Here is a 16,177-nt window from a genome sequence, read left to right on the forward strand (position 1 = left end):
CCATGGTGAGTAAGGGTATTTCAGGATAATGACACACTGAATAAATGCTATCTATGTTGAGCATGATAAAGTATGATTTGATTGTTGTGGTGGTATGGGGTTGTCATATTAAACTTGGTGACTTACTGTAATGGATCCTGCAGTTTGTACACTTTGCTACGTTGGAAGGTGCAAGATCTGTAATCAACTCGACTCCTACCTCCTGTGTGAATGGTGGCTGCACCCATCCAGGCAAATGGTGAAAATTCCATTTCACGACTTGAGCTTTGCAAACTATAGTGAGGCTTTGTGGAGCTTAACTACTTTTCCCCTCTCACCTTAAATATATGCCCTCTAGTTGTGGACTCACCCACACCTAGGTAAAGACTTTGTCTAATTACCCTTTCTGTGCCCCTCATGATTTTATAAACCTTGATAAGGACAGCCCCTCAGCCTTTTGATGCTCCAGGGAAAACAGCCTATTCAGCCTCTCCCTATAGTTCAAACCCTCCGACCCAGGCAACATCCTTGTAAGTCTTTTCTGAACCCTTTCAAGTCTCACAACGTCCTTATAGGAGGGAGAGCAGGGAAATCATGTATCACTAACTTGATTGAGTTTTTGGAAGAAGTAACGAAGAGGATTGATGAGTGCAGAGTGGTGGACATGATCTATATGGAGAAGTGACGACTGCAGATGGAAATCAGAGTCCAAAGTGTAGCGCTGGAAAAGCACAGCAGGTCAGGTTGATGAATTCCTGATGAAGGGCTTATGCTCAAAACGTCGTCTCTCCTCCTCTGCTGCCTGACTTGATGATCAATAGTAAGGTGTTTGACAAGATTTCTCATGGTAGACTGGTTAGCAAGGTTAGATCACAGGGAATACAGGGTGAACAGTTACAACATTTAAAAGGCATCTGGATGGGTGTATGAATAGAACATTGACCAACACGGCACAGAACAGGCCTTTCGGCCCTTGATGTTGCGCTGACCTGTGAACTAATCTAAGCCCATCCTCCTCCACTATCCCATCATCATCCATATGCTTATCCAAGGACTGTTTAAATGTCCCTAATGTGGCTGAGTTAACTACATTGGCAGGCAGGGCATTCCACACCCTTACCACTCTGAGTAAAGAACCTGCCTCTGACATTGAAAAGGTTTAGAGGGAGATGGGTTAAGTGCTGGCAAATGGGACTAGATTTATTTACGATATCTGGTTGGCATGGACAAGTTGGAGCAAAGGGTCTGTTTCCGTGCTGTACACCTCTATGACTTGGTAAGATTTGTTTTTGAAATGTAGTGACTTCAACTTTGCAAGACTCTTGGTATAACATTTGGTCAAGTACTTTCTTGGTCTCATCAGCATTAAGTTGCACTTAAAATATACATATTTTCTTTTAGATTTTAGATCTAACATCTTGAATAACCTGAGGCTCCATCTGTGGCACACTTGGAATTCTGGTGCAGGGAACTTTAGAAGCCCAAGCTTTCTGCCAGTTTAAAGAAAAGCATTAAAAAAGAAGCAATTACTCAGGTATAACAATAAATTGGATGGTAGAAACTGGAAACCTAATAGCAACAAAATGGGATCCATTGGCAGTTGAAAAACACAAGGCTAGTCTTACCCATCACCACTGTCATGCATGTTTTATGGTGGGGGACATGGCATCTAAAACATGAAGGGTGGAAAGCCCAGTGTCTTCAGCTAGCCCATGACTCAGTGTTCATGATATAGTTTAAATAATTAATGTACATTTGAGTTTATATCAATCTGACCAGAATAATACACTGCCCATGGCATAAAACAGTATAGATACTGCGGTAGTAATGTAGATAGCGATTCTATTCAAGAAATGGGCTCAACTTGGCCATAATGCCATTTATTTTCCAGGCAAGTAAATACGAATGGTTCTGTTCTGATTCTCCACATTCATGAACCCACAAACTAAGTTTTGATGATATTTTAATTATGAGGTACATTGCCAATGACTCTGCTGTTTAATCTTATAATCTTAAAATGCTACTTTAAAGTGTTTTGATAGTAACAGTCTGATTCAAACCCAATCCAGAGAGCCAAGCACAAATCCATCCCCTCGCTGAGCCATACCTGGAGTATTGTGTTCATTCTGTGCATCATAGCTTAAAAATATAATACCCTTGAAGAGAGTGCAGTTTAGATTTATGATTAGATTAGATTAGATTCCGTACAGTGCCCTTTGGCACAACAAGTCCACACTGACCCTCTGAAGAGTAACCCACCCAGACCCATTCCCTCTGACTAACATACCTAACACAATGGGCAATTTAGCATGGCCAATTCACCTGACCTGCACATCTTTGGACTGTGGGAGGAAACCGGAGCACCCAGAGGAAACCCACACAGACACAGGGAGGATGTGCAAACTCCACACAGACAGTCGCCCAAGGCTGGAATCGGAATAATGTGAATAATACTGTGACTTGAAGAGTTAGATTACATAAACTAGGGTTGGATTCCCTGGAGTTTAGATTGAGGTGATTTAAGCAAATGGTACGTGTATTGATTAGATTACTTAGTGTGGATACCAGCCCTTCAGCCCAACAAGTCCACACTGACCCGCCAAAGCATAACCCACCCAGACCCATTCCCCTACATTTACCCCTTCACCTAACACTACAGGCAATTTAGCGTGGCCAGTTCACCTAATCTGCACATTTTTGGATTGTGGGAGGAAACCGGAGCAACTGGAGGAAACCCACGCAGACACTGGGAGAATGTGCAAACTCTACACAGAGAGTCACCCGAGGTGGGAATTGAACCCAGGACTCTGGCGCTGTGAGGCAGCAGTACTAACAACTGTGCCACCGTGCCGCCCATTCATGCAGAGGGTGGTACATATATGGAATGAGCTGCCAAAGGAAGTGGTGGGGGCTGATACAATTGCAATATTTTAAGAATCAGTTGGATTGGTATATGAATAGGAAGGTTTTGGAGGGATATGGGCCGTGTGCTGGCAGGTGGGACTAGATTGGGTTGGGGTATCTGGACGGGTTGGACTGAAGGGTCTGTTTCCATGCTGTACATATCTATGACTCCACGAAAAGGGACAGGTAGAAAGGCTAAAGTTGTATCAAATTGTTGTAGTGTCTAAGACTAGTGTCGAGAGCATGGTGCTGGAAAAGCACAGCAAGTCTGGCTGCATCCAAGGAACAGGAAAATTGACGTTTCAGGCAAAAGCCCTTCAACGTCAATTTTCCTGCTCCTCGGATGCTGCCTGACCTGCTGTGCTTTTTCAGCACCACTCTCTCGACTCTAACCTCCAGCATCTGCAGTCCTCACTTTCACCCTGTCTAAGACTAGCGCTTATTGTCCAAAGATTAGAGAGAAACCTTTTGCGATAGAAGTGGGGAGCATGTCTTCATGCAAAAGTAGAGGGTTTTAAACCTTCAGAATTGTACAGCCACCTTGGGTTCTGGTGCGTTATCCAACATTAAATTTGTTCACGATTGACATCTCTCGAATTTTGGTCTTTCGGGGAAACAAGATGTGGGAAGTAGTAAAAAGATGGAATTGAGGCTAAAGATCAGCTGTAATTAGCAGAGCAGGTTCAAGAAGCCAAGTGGGTGACACTTGCTCCAAGTTCCTACATCCTTATAACATGCCTAATGCAATGCTGATGGAAGCTTCCACTGTCAGATATGACATCTTTTGGATAAGGCGTTAAACCAGTTGAGGCTATATATACCCCCTTGGCTAGATGTGAAAGTTCCTGTGATGATGTTATGAAGGAGATTTGAGGGGAGTTCTCCCCAGTGATATAGGCTAATATTTAACCCACAAACAACAACATTCAAGGTTAGAAGTCACACGGCACCAGGTTATAATCCAACAGGTTCATTTTAAATCACAAACGTTCAGACTGTCTGACATTCTTGATCACCTGCAGAGACTTATTATTCGGCCTGTCAGTCCTCCACTCACAACATTTGTATGATCTTTTGATCTCTGATTATAAGTTTTGTGCCTGTGTGCCTCTCTTCACTTTACCTGATGAAGGGGCAGCATTTCGAAAGCTTGTGATTTCAAATAAACCTATTGGACTGGTGTCATGAGAGTTCTGACCTTGTCCAATCAGTCCAACACTGGCATCTCCACATAATGAACATCATTCAAAACCAATTATCTGGGTATGATCTTGTTCCTGTTATTGGAGCCTGCTGAGTAAAGCTTGGCTTCCGTGTCTCTCTCGATTATAGTAGTGACTACACTTCATAAAACATTTCATTGACTTAAAAATCACATGATAGTGAAGTCATGAAAGACACTATGGAAATGCAAGTTTCCCTAATTCATTCCTAAATGTATTCCAATGATGAGCTAAATTTTCGTGTCACATCAGCCATGATTTAACTCGGACTAAGAATGAAACTTGGAATCACTTCATCTGTATAGTGTGCATACCTTCTCCCATTGCAATGTTATGAGTCAATGCACTTTTTAAAAAAGTGCAATTCATTGGTTGCGAAATACTTTTAGACATGGTTGACATAAAAAGAACTAAATAAATTCAAATGTGTTTTTCTTAAGTTCTGTTGTTAAACCAACTGTTACAAATTGTAGATTGAAATTATGCCGAGTGGATAAACAGAAATTCTACTTGATCTGTGTAAAATTATGCCCATGTTTGGTTTGTATAAAATTTAATATTAACTGTGTTTTCACCTTGCAATGTATGGTATTTTAGCTGTTGTGTATTTGTTTGATTGAAGAGATTGAATTGAAGGATGGAACATGGCATACATAGTGTCAACTTGCATTTGGCAGATGGAATACTCCAGCCAGTGCTTTGAAATTTAAGTGAACAGCAGTCAGGCTAAGAACACAAAGCACTATATACCATGTTTTATTCATGGATTTTGTTCCAAAACAAATTGCTTTTTGTTTGGAACTACTGAAGTGCAGCCAGAGGCAGAAACCCTGTTCTTACCCTCATGTAAACAAGCTTAATCTTCTGGATCCAATGGCATTGTAGAACCCACAGAGCTATTGTGACTATTGAATGTGCATTGAAGTAAACTGATCAAATTCAGTGAAGGGCACATGGTCTGTTTGTTTGTAATATGGGTTCTCATTCCAGTGGTGCTCAAGAGGGCCCAGCACTCTTATTGAGCATAATGTGAAGAGTGATCAAGAGAAATTGCACTCTTGAAACTGGATCCCGATACAGCTTTAACTCTACGGCAATGCGCAATGTATTAACGAGCAATCGTTTGAGTTTCTTTGGGATGAATTCAGGCTGGGTGTGTGAACAAACTGTAGCCCTCAATCCTGGTAATCCTGCTCTTAAAGCATTGCTCTTAAAGTGTGAGCTTTTGGTTCTTATATGTTGAATTTGTTTTGTATAATAATTTATTTATTGATGGGTCTTAAATCATAAAACCAAAGTACTTTAATGTCCACATTTTAGATGTATATGTACTAAAAGGGACCACTGGCTGTGAGATGGCTGAGTAAGTTTAAAGGCAAAATTTTTGGACACTCCAAAAGTTCTTAGGATTAGGCCCAGTAGCATACCTAACTGGAATGGCAGTATGGATGCTACAACCACTACTAAAGTGCTGGGTTCGTGAAAACCCAGTATGTTGTCTCTTGACCTGTCTCAAAAATAAGTGATTCTGGCCACTAGGGAAAGACAGAATTAGGTCAAGTTGTGATGTTTCTTCCAAGTGAATAGCTGCTTCTCTGAGATTGAGTAACTTGGGAAGAAAATGTTAGTAGAACCTTTTTTTACTTGGAGAGTGTGAATACCTGTTAGCTCGGTGAGCTTTTTCGTGGTAATAGGTAGAAGTGCCATGCGTAAACATTTGATGAATGCCACTACATTGTGTGCTGTATAGACACAAAACTCTGGCATTCTATTGTTGAGAAATTCATATTAAGTGTGTGTGAGCTACAAGTATTTTTTTTTTAAAAAGAGTTTGAATGTTAAGCTGTGGCATATTGGTATTGGTTTATTTTTGTAAAAGTGTTTAAAAATTACTTGGGTCAGACTTTCTGGAACCATGATGATACCTTTGTACCCTAGAAAGGAGATTATTCAGAATGGTTAAAGAAATATGTTACCTCTTTGAAACAGTTAAATTTGTAAAAGTTCCAGACCAGGGATTGTTTGGTTAGAATCCTGCATTGGTTATTTCAAAGCTGAAAAAGACTTGAGATCTAAGTTGTGAATAGTTAAGGGGAAAAGCTTCATAAATCACAATCCAGGAACTGAGAAGAAGTGGTTAAGTCAAATCTGCAGATTAGACAGAAGGGTAAACTCTCTGGAAATTGATTGTTAAGACATAATGGTGCTGGGAAGGGACTTTATTATATCTTATGTTCACACTGCCTTCTATGCATATGTTTGAGGGAAACACTACCCCATTAAACTTGAAAAAAGAATCTTATCAAACCAATTTCATTCTAGAATCTGACTTGTCCAGTAGCAACATCAGCTAGGATCATAACAAAATGAAGACTAAATTTAAGAATTAACTTTGGCCTGAATATTTCAGTTACCTAATTGATGGCTATTTTAAGCTAAGTATTCTCTTTTGCTGTATTAAATTTGCAGTATTGAATGCTGTATGCTGTATTGGTTGCATCTGAGGCCCTTACAAATTTTTGTTTTCAGATCCTCCCATGGCTTTGTTTTATCCCTACCTTTGTGATCTGTTTAAGCATTTATGCCCTGCCCTGCCCCACCCCACTTGGGATCTGTGCTGTTCCACTTATGATCTCTTGTATATCTCCAATTTGTTGGTGGCAGTTGGGTTTTCAGCTGCTGAGGCCGATAAGGAGATCTCTCGGGAGACACTGCAAAATCAACTACTTTGTCCAATCTTTAAAGATCTGTCTAAATATTTCCTCATGTCAGCTTTTGTTTGATGCTCCTGTATAGCACCTTGAAATACTTTACTTTCATGAAGATGCTATATAAATGCATTTTTTTCTTGGTGCCAAGACACCCACAATCCAATGACGGTGTTCAGTGACAAGAAAGGAGTTCTTTTCATATCCTGGCCAGAGGCAGACTTCTACTGGGGGCATTTCCTTAGTGGCTCCCTTATTAATTATTTCTAGGTATGCCAGCAACTTTGACAGCTGAGTTAAGAGTGACCTAGTTTTGTGTGCCTGCTTTGGCCCAGCCCAACCACGTGTCTTTATAGTGTTTGAATTTTACAAAGACTGCGGTTGAGAATTTCTGGAGAGCTGCTGTCTCTCTATCATTGAACAACTGAGGTTAATGACATCTTGCAGACTTTGTTTTCGAGAAGCCATCACAGAAGAGATAACTGAATGATACAGCACAAAGTGCCTATTCGGCCAATTGTGCTTGTGCCAGTTGTTTGAAAGTACCATTGAATAAGTCTTACTCCTTGTTAGTTACATGTACAAATTCTGTTTTGCAAGTTACTAGAGAATTTTGATTTCACTACCCTTTTCAAACAATGGATCGTCCTAAAATCTCTGCACTTTAAAGAAAAATCCTTTTCTCGCCCTAGTCACAGAACTTAAAACATGACCACTGGTTGTGGATCTTCTTTCTGTACAAACTTGCACACATCCAACAAGAATGCAAAAGCACCTTTTTGGACATAATGAAATAAAATATTAAAGACATAATGAGCCATTTAACAAAGATACTTTTGAAAATGAAAAGTTCAAGGAATTTTACTCATAACTCAGAACCAGTTTAACAGCTAAGCAAGCTGAAATTTGCTCAAGCTTGGATGGCACAGTGGCTAGCACTGCTGTCTCACAGTATTCTGGTTTCCTCCCATAGTCCAAAGATGTGCAGTTTCGGTGGATTGGCCATGCTAAATTGCCCATAGTGCCCAGGAATGTACAGGCTAGGGTTATTATTAGTTGAGCTGTTTTTTTTTCCTGTTAATAAACTCTTTCCAAAGATTGCCTGGTATAGTATTCTGCAATAAGATACATTCACCTTTAGGACAGACATCCAGTTTCAGCTGGGCCAGCAAAGATGTAAGTTTCTAATTGAAATTGTCCCTAAATTAATAAGCAAAGGTTTTCTGCTTTTTAATATGATGGATGACTTCCTCATAAAGTTCTCTCATTTCTCCCTCAATTTTTCACTCTTGCTCATTCACTCTCACTCACTCCCTCACCTCTTCAACACACACAAAAGGAGTGGTGACGTCATTGAAACTTACAATCTTTTTAAAGGGCAACTTTTTCACACAGAGGTTGGTATGTGTATGGAATGAGCTGCCAGAGGAAGTGGTGGAGGCTAGCACAATTGCAACATTTAAGAGGCATTTGGATGGGTATATGAATAGGAAGGGTTTGGAGGGATATGGGCCGGGTGCTGGCAGGTGGGACTAGATTGAGTTGGCTATCTGGTCGGCACGGACGGGTTGGACTGAAGGGTCTATTTCCATGCTGTACATCTCTGATTCTATAACTGGTGCTGAATTGTACTCACTCACAATGGTGCTCTTGTAAAGGTTGCAAGCCACTACTTGACATTCCCAAAATGAGTGAAAACACCAGAGCACTTCCAAGTTTTGAGATCCTCAGGACTTCTGACCTTCAATCATTGGGTTTCAGTAACGTGATTGGTTGTCAAAGATATTGCAAATTGGTTATAGAGAGATGCTGCTGAACTGCATAGTGATAAAGTGGTTATGTTACTAGGTTAATAATCAGACACCTGGATTAATACTCCAAAGACATGAGATGAAATTCCACCATGACAGGTCGGCAATTTAAATTTAGTCAACTTGATAAATCTGGAATAAACCTAGTAACAGTAATCATAGATTCCCTACAGTGTGGAAGGAGGTCATTTGGTTCATTGAGTGCACACCAACTCTCTGAAGAACTTTCCACCCAGACCCAGTAAAGATGACCGTGAAATTACTGCATCATTTTCATGAAAATTCATCTTGTTCAACAATACATCTTTTTAAGGAAGGGAATCTGCTCCCCTTGTTTAGTATAACCTCAGAGTCCAGACCTACAGCAATTTGTGAGAGTTTTAATTGCCCTCTAAATTAGCATGGCAAGTCACTGAGCTACATTCAAGAAGGCAGCTCACCACTATTTTCTTGAGGGCAATTGGAAAAGAGAATTTTGTGCTTTGAATATGTGCAATTTAACATCGCAGTTCCTCACAATCCGGTATAACACCTCATTGTTTCACCTGATGTCGTAGACTAGGTAGAACTTCCATAACAAATCTCCACTTGTACAGTGTATTTCATACATTGTAATATATTAGCCGAGAGGTGTAGAACTCCAGTGACTAAATGAAGAATACCTGATTTTATTATAGTTATTACTCATTGAAAAATAGTTGTACCTTGCCTTTGTTTCCCTCCTGGAAACATTAGAGGTACAGCTTGGGTACATTTCCTGACATCAGGACATCTACAAGTAACAGAACAGTTAACTGGTGCACAGCAAATTGCAACAAGCAGAAAGGGGATAATGACCAGATGAATCTTATTTTATTAATGTTGGTTGGGGGATAAATATTGGCCTGGACATGTGCAGGTGATGAAGCAGTGGGAAGTAACACCTGTGGGATCTTTCATGTGAAACTGAGGGAGCAAACTAACCTCCGTCTGAGCTCCAACTCAGCGGTTGTAGATATCTAGTAGTTTGACTGAATTGACATTTTGAAGGTTTTACCAAACACTGAAGCTGTTAGCTACGTGGAATGCTTTGTGGCACAACTCAGTCCTTTCCTTGCCCAATCCTGGCTCTATATTTAGAAATAGGAACAGGAGTAGACCATTTGACCTTTCAAGTTGGTTTTAGCCTTAATTCCACTTTTCTGCCTGTCCCTATAACCCTGAACTCCTGTGCTGTTTGAAAAGCTAACTCGCCCTAGATTCTTTTTAATGAACCTACTCCACTGCTTTCTGTCTGTCTCTTTTTTGAATAGGACTTAATACTATCAGGTGCAGGGGCCTTGTCAGGCTCTGGTCCTATTAGTTTTCCCAGTAATTTTTCTCCAGTGATCGTTTGAAGTCCCTTCCTCTGTTTTGCCCCTCAATATTTTATTATTTTTGGAATGCTTTCTGTAATTTCTACTTTGAAGACAGACAGACAAGGGTAGCGACAGACATCAGGCTCTTGTGCTGACCCAGGCATAGTGGTTTTCTTCTCCAACCTGGGCATAGTGGCTACTCCTTGCCCTTAGCGGGGCAGAGGGGTCCCTTTAGCTCTGAGTTGGACCCTGATGTATTCCTCAAATAGGCTGTGAAGACTGATACAGAATACTTGCTCTCAAAGTCTCTGCCACTTCCTTGTTTCCCATTATCAATTCCCCAAGCTCATCATATATGGGACCAGTCCTTACTTTCAAAAGGGGTTATTATGGGATGATCAATATTTCTGGCCAAGTTTTCCTCGCTGTGAAGTGCTGAAGCCAGTCCTTAATTCTCTCTACCTCTCTCCTTTACACCAGTTTCTTTAAAACTTTCTGCTGCTGAAGGTTTTGATCACCTGACTTAATATTTCTCTTTCTGTACTTCAGTATTGCATTTAGTCTTCTAGTCTTTGTGAAGCCCGTTTTGCTATGTAAAAGATGCTGTAGAAATGAAAGGCTTTTTTGTTGCATTGGCCTTGACATTGTCAAGTTTAATTTTATCGGGCTGGAAATCAAAATGATTCACCCAATTCTTCACGTTTTTAGTAATGCCAAAGCATCTTTAATGTTACAAAGGCCCTTGTGGCTTGATGCTGAGCTGGGTGTGGAGGAGTTAGAGATGTCATAGGGTCCCAGATTCTTTGAAATTCCTTCCTTTCTGTCATTATTTTAGCCTTACCGCTCTGAAATATCCAGTTTCAATTTCAGCTACTTGTGCATTGGAATTCCATCTATTTTACATGTTTTCATTTAAATCACTCCTTAAACCCTACTTTTTAAGCAGTCTTTTGGTCACTGGTCCTAATATCTCCTGCAGTTGCTCAATGTTAAATTGTTTTTAATGCTCCTATGAAGCTCCTAGGAACCATGTTAAAGATGCTCTGTAAATGCCAAGTGCTGCAATTTTGTGGTGAAGGATCCACACAGGCAGAGGAGTGAAGACTCCGAGCCTGGCAATTGGAGGAGACTGCTGAGGTAGGATAGGGTGGGTCAAAAATCCTGGAAGGATTTAAGGTTGAGACTGAGGCAATGCACTGGGTCAGCTTGCTTGGGGCTGATGCTGGATAAGGAGAAATTGACAGCTTGCAATTGAATCCCTTGGAGGCTGGTATTATTTATGCTGAGAAGGTTTAATTTTCAAAGGATCGCAGTCTTTTTGTTAAAGACGGGCAGCAGTGGCTGGGCAATCAAGGGGTAGCTGATGAGGTTTTGACCAAAGCACTGAACCTTCCCTTTAAGGAGAGAGGAAACTATGTACCTTTAAGGCCCATCCCCCACATCTCCGGTCCCCTATCACCCAGGCTGCCTTTTGTTTGATTTAACCCAGGAGATCAGGTTTTAAAAGCCAGCTACCCTGTGAGAACTGAATGGGCGTAAAGCGTGATCATTCGAGCTCCAGCTGGGAGTTGAGTCCTTGCTGCTGCTTTCCATTGTCTTGAGACCGGCAGGAATAAAAATTAGGTGAGTTGACACATGATATACTTGGTAGAGAAGAGTGACAGTTTTAGAGAGAAAAAAAACCCCCGCATTAAGGAGAGAAGTCGGGAGCTAGAGGAGGAAGTGATGTAAAGAATTTAAAATGGAACAGTGAATAAGGACGCCGCAGCCTTGCTGCTTCCTCATTCCCCCCCCCCCCCCCCCCCGTTCTTTCCCCTGAATGCTTAGAAGTGAAAGAAAGCTGGAAGATTGTGGCAAAGCGTAACTTACTTGCAGAGAGGCGACTAGATGATTTCAAGATTGTGTTATTGATTTGTAGGTGTGACATATCGACGCATCATATCCACAGAAACAGATTCGAGAAGTGACTTGCAAAGGGTTCCAGCACTCCTGGGGAAGCTGGAACAGCATTCATCAGTTTTTGTGTTTCTTCTGTTTCTGATTATTGCTCATCTGTTTCTGCATGTCGATGTGTGCTTATTTATGTAGTTAGCCAACTATTCCCTTCTTGCACAGTTGACTTTCTTGGGTGTTTCTGTGAGTGTATTGGTATTTGAAGAGGGGACAGAAGATTCCAAGGAGCATCTCGCTCTGAAGAGAGCAGACAATTTACTGTTGAGGATGCAAACTCTTGGCCCATCTTGCCTCCCTGCGAATAAACTCATCAGTGCGATTCTGGAGTTTATGCTTTGTGCACTGAGAAGGTTTTTCTTGAGAGGTATGCAGCCCCATCTCTTAGACTATCCATGTGCATCTAGACAAATGCTGCTGCTTGTTTGCCATCAATTACAAAAGTGTCTCTTTAAGCTTCTGACTAATATATCAAGTAGCATCTTCCATTTATATAGCATCATGAACATAGCATTTTAAAAAGATCCCAAGGTACTTGACAGTAACATTATCAACCAATATTTGACACTTAAGCACATGAAGTAGTAGTGCAATATTCCAGACACTGTAAATTTAAAGCATAAACTGGAAATACTCAGAGCTGGCAGAATCTTTGGAGAGAGGTTCTGTTTAAGGGTAAATGACTTTGAATATTAAGGCAGGAGACTGAAAATTTGGCCAGAGGTTTTTAAGGAGAGTCTTGGGGGAAGAAAGAGAGGTGAAGAAGTTTGGAAGTGAGTGCCAGAGCTTGGGACTAAGGTAATTGATCACCAGTGGTTAAACGATTAATTTTGGAGATTGAGCAAGAAGGCGGAGTTATTTTAAAAAAAAACATAAATGACTCTAATCTGCTTTGGTTATGGAAGTACATGTCTGTCTTCTCACCTATCTTACATCGAATGTGGCTGTTATCTGTAGTGTATGACATTTTTTTGCCAGGAATAACCTCTCTAGTATTTTATTATATGGCATGGTGTCAGACATTTGATAGATGTTCTTATGCAGCACCATGGGATATTGTGCCACTTTAAAGATGCTATGTAAATACAAGCAGTTCTTTTTTGTCATATGTCCCTGCCACTGCTATGACTGTAGTCACTTTAAGCATATTAGAATAGAGTGTGATTCATGTCACCTAGCTCCTTCCTTCTTTTTAAAAATGACAAAGTATTCATAATACAAGGACTCTTTAATGTAACAACATTCCCAATGCATTTTACAGGTGTATGGCAAAGAGACTAAGCTGTGAGATGACTAAAAAGTTCTGTTAGTGAAGTTGAGGGAGAGTATTTCCTTAATAGTCGGACCTTGGGTAGCGTTGTCTAACAGAGAGACCAAGGAGTTCAGGGACATTAATTCTTTGAAACTTGTGTAACGTGTAGACAGGGTATTTAAGAGGGTGTCTTCATTGCTCAGACCTTTGAGTATAGGAGTTGAGATGTCATGTTGAGATTTTCACAACCTCTTCTGGAGTACTGCATACAGTTCTAGCCACCCTGCTATAAGAAGGATATTATTAAACTGGAGAGAGTTCAATAAAGATTTCCCAGGATGTTACCAATAATGGAGAGTTTGAGTTACAAAATTAAGTTGGATAGACTGACACTTTCTCACTGGAGCATAGGTTGAGGGGATGTCCTTATAGAGATTTTTCAAATCATGAAAGGCATAAATAAAGTAAATAGCAAGGGTCTTTTTTTCCAGGGCGGGGGAGTTCAAAAAATAGGTGGCATATTTTTAAGGTGAGAGGAGAGTTTTTAAAAAGACTTGAGGGGCAACTTTTTTTTTACACAATCATCCGTGTGTGAAATGAACTGCTAGAAGAGGTGGTGGATGCAAGTACAGTTAAAACATTTAAAAAACATTTGGATAAGTACATGAACACGAAAGATTTGGAGGGATATGTGCCAAACGCAGGCAGGTGAGACAGGTTTAATTTGAGAACATGGTCGGTGTGGACAATTTGGACCAAAGGGTCTATTTCCATGCTGTATAACCCTGACTTTGTCACATCCCACAGCCATCCATGATTTTGCTGCTTCTCATTTCTGTATTTACAATATTTACATGCCTTAAAATTTGTGTAGCTTGGTGTAAATTTTATTTCATAAACCTCCTGTGAAACACCTTAGGATATTTCTCCATGTGTAAAGGCTGTTTCAGTAGAGGCTGGTGTCTGCTGGAGTAGCTCCATTATTAACTTCGCAGGGAACAGTTTGAAATCTTGCTTTGAAAGAGTTTGTGAACTTTGGATCCTACTGTGTGCTAAAGCTTCTCACTTTCCTTGGGACATCATGGATTGCAAAAGTAACTGTTGTCGCCTTTTCTCTGCGACAAACCCTCTTCCCTGTCAATTTGACCCTCACTTCTGGTACCAAGTGCAAAGAGTTCACTGATTTTAATGTCACGAAGGTTGTGACCTTCTAATAAGCTGTCCCGATTATTTCCCACCATTCCATTGAAACTGTCCTTCCAAGCTACCCAGAAAATTGTATCTTTCTGTCATTATTCTCCCATTCCCTGTAATGCTATATCTCAGCTCATCTTTCTGATGTCCTCATTGGTTAATATTGTTCACAGTTCCCTCTTCTCAACTGCTATACTCTTCTCCTTCAAATCTGCCATTATTAGCCCTCTCAAAAAATATCAGTCCTCATTGACCTTACAAACTGCTGTTCTATATCAACTTCTCTCTTCCTTTCCGAAGACTTCCAACAGACTGTCACCTCTCAAATCTGTGCCTGTCTTTTCCAGAAATCCATGTTTAAACTCCTCCAATCACATTTCCATCCATGCCAAAGCACCAAAATGACTAGTCAAATTCACAGATGACACCCTATGAGACTGAAAGGGCAGACTCAGCCTCCTCCTCCACCACCACCACTACGAATAGGACTGTGTTTGCCCAATTCTGTTGTTCAATATCTAATTGTAGTCAGAACGTCATGTACAGTGGCTTCCCTTCAAGCCCACAAGAATTGATCCTTGATTCTCTCTCACTTTTCAGCCACATGCTGTCCCTCTACTGCATGAATCACAACTTTATTTTTCTCTTTCATGGGTAACAGCGAGCTCTACTTCACCACTGCCTCTCTCTGTTGCTAGGTTATGATTACATTAGATTTCTTACAGGCCCCTCGACCCAACCACCCCACACCGACCCTCCGAAGAGTAACCCACCCAGACCCATTTCCCCCTCACTAATGCACCTAACACTATGGGCAATTCACCTGCACTGCACATCTTTGGACTGTGGGAGGAAACCGGAGTACCCGGAGGAAACCCACGCAGACATGGGCGAATGTGCAAACTCCACACAGACAGTCGTCCGAGGCTGGAATTGAACCTGGGATCCTGGTGCTGTGAGGCAGCAGTGCTAACCACTGAGCCACCGTGCTGCCCTTATGTGGCTGCTTATCCGATATTCTGTATTGGATAAGCAGAAATTCCCTCCATTTAAGCATGAGAAGGAGCAGAATTCTAAATATTGCCTTTATGAAGCTCAGTGTCAAATCTTGCATGATAACATTTCTGTGAAGCATTTTATTATTTGAAAGGTTCTAGTTATGTCCATATTAATCACTGATTTTTGCGATTTAGATCTCAATTTTTCAATTGAGTGATGCTCCTTGTATCACAGAATGAGCAATTCTACTTCTCAATCGGAGTAGTTGTACCTGCTTTTAGCAATAATCTTCTTGTAGTTGCTAGGTTCTCAGTAGCATAATTAGGTATATATGCATTTCTAAAACTATCTGCCCTTCCACTGTGGGACTGGGTGAAAATTGGTGCATTTGAAGATTTCACCCCTGATTTTTTATGATCTGTTGGAGAGGATGTTGTCTAAGTCTGAATGTTCCGGGTTCACAGCTCAGTCTAGAGATTTAAGCACTTAATCCAACGTGACACTCCAGTGCAATGCTGTTGTATTTTAATGGGGAGAATGTTATGTGGTGTCTTGTTGGAAATATTCAGCCATTCAGTAAGGTCATGGCTGATCTGTATGTTAGCTTCAACCACTGGCTCGATCATTACTTCAGAGGATAGTGATAATTAGAAAGCATTCCTGTACCCAAAATAAAAAAAAAGTACTCTCCACAAGTGTTGCCAGACCTGCTGAGTTTCTCCAGCACTTTCCTGTGTTTTATACCATATTTTCAACCTTGTTAGCAATTTGCTTTTAATCACAAACCCAAGATCCCCTTGAATGTATGTATTGAAGCCAA

General features: G+C 40.8%; 1 protein-coding gene across 9 annotated transcripts in view; it reads left to right on the plus strand.

Annotated features, from left to right (window-relative positions):
- LOC122561413 (uncharacterized) overlaps positions 1–16,177 on the plus strand; it is a 108,103-nt gene that overhangs the window by 77,941 nt on the left and 13,985 nt on the right. The window contains exon 1 of one of the 9 annotated variants that reach the window (XM_087998764.1): positions 11,566–11,585. The exons of the other annotated variants lie outside the window; for them this stretch is intronic. The gene's annotated coding sequence lies outside the window, so the exon portion shown is untranslated. Of the gene's footprint in view, positions 1–11,565; positions 11,586–16,177 lie in introns of those variants that run through there. 9 annotated transcript variants of the gene reach the window in all.

Source organism: Chiloscyllium plagiosum, unplaced genomic scaffold (assembly GCF_037043375.1).
Source record: "Chiloscyllium plagiosum isolate Xiang-an unplaced genomic scaffold, Cpla_swu_hap1 HiC_scaffold_22, whole genome shotgun sequence".
NCBI classification, from domain to species: domain Eukaryota; kingdom Metazoa; phylum Chordata; class Chondrichthyes; order Orectolobiformes; family Hemiscylliidae; genus Chiloscyllium; species Chiloscyllium plagiosum.